Genomic DNA, 2814 nt, shown 5'->3' with positions numbered 1-2814 from the left:
ACTGCAGAAAATTTTTGTAGCCACACTTGTTTTATATCTAACTGCAGCCATTCGGATGAGTCATCCTTCTTACATTTGTGTATCTTCGTATTTTCTAAAGAACTCTAGGAGCTTCCATTTGCTATTGATTCTCTCATGGCTGATAAACTATTTTAAATTCCTAGCATAGACAGTGAGGTCATCTTTCTCTTCAGGATTCATTATAACATAATAGATTTTTTTTTTTTACCCAAACACTCTTTTTCTAGCTTGAGGCTTATATAACTTTCAGTTGAACATTTTCATATTTCTTTTTCTTAGCTAAATTGATTTCCTGCGGTGACTCCATATACGAGGCTTATGTTTTGCAATCTTGAAGCAAGGTTTAAGTGAAAAAAGGAAATTATGGTATTTCAGGCATCATGATTTCTATTCTCCTAAGCAATTATAATTTTCAAACATAAGGAAGTTCTCATAAAACATCAACATAATTTTTTAACTTCAAAATAAGTTATTTTGTGCTATGGAGTTTTAGAAACATTTAGGGGGCAGAAGTGGGTGGAGAGGGTCAATGGGGGGAAAGGGAGGACATCTGTAATACTTTCAGCACAAAAGATAAATAAAATTTAAAAATAAAAATAAAGTGACATAGACACTTGGAAAAACAAAAACTATAACTGAAATGAAAATCAATTGTGTGATCTTTTGAAGATACATAAAACTTTATACTTTAAAATATTTTTAAAAAAATTCTAGATGGGTAAGTGTATGATTTGAGAATTTCTCTGAAATCTTATTTTATTTGAAAATCTCCCATACCATATAAAATAATTTAATACAATAACATGTCTGTCAAGCAAATTTACTTACACATAACTAATAGTAATTTCTATGTCAGTGCTCAATTCTTTGTAAGTAAAATATTTGAAATCTTTGGTCATCGAGAATGTTTTATAGCTTTCAGATATGAAGTTAGCAATATAAAAACCCTACATACATGTTCAAATAAATTGTAGAATGAAGCTAAAATTTTGTAGAAATGCAACCTTTCTGATCTATGTAGTATTTGTGGTTGTGATTAATGTGAAGTCAGCTCTGTCTCCAGAACACAGTCACTGACAAACCCATATGAACATATTAGGGATTATAGATGATAGTCCTTAAATCTCTGAAGCATTTCCTGCTCTGGTTTCTGAGTTTTCAAGTCTGAGGTTATCGTCCAATTTTCTGTGCTCCCTCTTCTTTGTAATTCAAAATATAGAGTCTGCTTTCCCTTATCTTTTCCTTTTGGCACATATTCTGTCTTTGAAAATGCCTATTATCTTTAATCCTATGTAAGAAGATACACAAGGATTATAGCTTACTGGTTGCCCTTGGGAATTTTCCCATGTAAGTAGAAGGAAAGCCTTTATGACATTGTGCACCAATAGGCACGATATAACTGTATGTTGATTATAGGGCTAGAGATGAGCTTAGTTTATAAAGGAAAAGTGTTTCATAAGTGCTCTATTTTTTCTCTTTTTCTCTGAACTTTTCTAACTATAGTTTTATTATTTTCTTCTTTATATGTCTGAATGATGGTTGTGACTATCTAGGCTTTAAATCTAGGTTATAATGTGTGTGTATGTGTGCATGCATGCAGGTGTATACACATATATGCACATTTCAGTAAACTGAGTATTAATGGATCAAGTTTACTTATTTATATTATACCAAATTCAGAGATTTAAAAATAAATAGGTAAGTAGTTGGAATTTATTGTTTTTCTATGAGGACCTAATTTATTTTTGAATATTATTGTCAGATCTATAGAAAATGGCACATATCAGCTTTCCTTCAAGTAACAATTATCAGTCACCTTGAAATCTCAGAGGGTACTTGTTACAATGCATATTCCTGGGCTCTCCCTAAGAGTCTAATTTAGACAATCAGAAGTTGGGGGGCTTGTTCAAAATATATCTTATTCAGAAAGATTGCAGAAAATCTGAGCTGGTGGGGGTTAGGCTTTGAAAACATATTTGCTTCCCAAACCTTCATGTGAACACTTACCACTTAAATTGCAGATTTTATGGAGAAGATCTGGGGTGGAGCCTGAAATTCTGCATTTGATTCTCATCCAAGGCATTTTGGGTAGCAAGCCCCTGGAGAAGCAGATTTAAAGGGTGATTCATTTTGAGTGACAGCAGTTCTGATAACCTTGTGCTGAAGGGGTTAAGGAAACTGGCTTTACACACAGTTCTCTTTTGTAGGATACCTTTATACTTACCACACACATTCACACTTTTTCAAAAAAAATTCACACATATCTCAAAATCTGTTGAGTGTATGCTGTGGGGTAGGCACCTAGTATGGGGTGAAGGTCATGCCTGGCCCTTTGTGATAGTAGGAAGTAACACGGACCATTTTTGTTGTATTAATTGTATTTTTAAATTCTGAGATAAATCTTCTTTCAGCTAAATTTTATTTTTTGAATTTTTTTTTATTATGTTCCTTCTTATACGTATCAAAACTCATACTGAATGATGAATTCTGGGTGGCAAAAGAGGATTGATTTTTTTTTTTGCATCTACATGTAGTCTTTGTCCACAAATTAAAAACAAATGTAAGTGCTCTACATTTTAAAAAATGTGTGTGTGTGTGTGTGTGTTATCTGTGTCCATCTATTTTTTTTTCTCCCCCTTTCAGCAAAACTCATCTCACTCTCTCATGCATCCATCTCAATCAGGATTTTACGCTCCTTTTATCTACTATAATGGCTCTGCTCAGTTTTTATCAATTACAGTTTACATTTGATATTATTTTGTTTTAGATTCAGGTATACAGCATAGTGGTGAG

At 32.7% G+C, this 2814-nt stretch overlaps 1 non-coding gene across 1 annotated transcript; it reads right to left on the bottom strand.

Annotated features, from left to right (window-relative positions):
• Positions 1-2462: 2462 nt before the first annotated feature.
• Positions 2463-2590, bottom strand: LOC114228341 (small nucleolar RNA SNORA40). Its single transcript, XR_003614484.2, has one exon. It is a non-coding gene; the product is annotated as a small nucleolar RNA SNORA40 (small nucleolar RNA).
• Between the last annotated feature and the right edge of the window lie 224 nt (positions 2591-2814).

Source organism: Eptesicus fuscus, chromosome 2, assembly GCF_027574615.1.
Source record: "Eptesicus fuscus isolate TK198812 chromosome 2, DD_ASM_mEF_20220401, whole genome shotgun sequence".
Classification (NCBI taxonomy): domain Eukaryota; kingdom Metazoa; phylum Chordata; class Mammalia; order Chiroptera; family Vespertilionidae; genus Eptesicus; species Eptesicus fuscus.
Note: the sequence above shows the minus strand (reverse complement) of the source record. Positions and strands in the feature narration are given on the sequence as shown.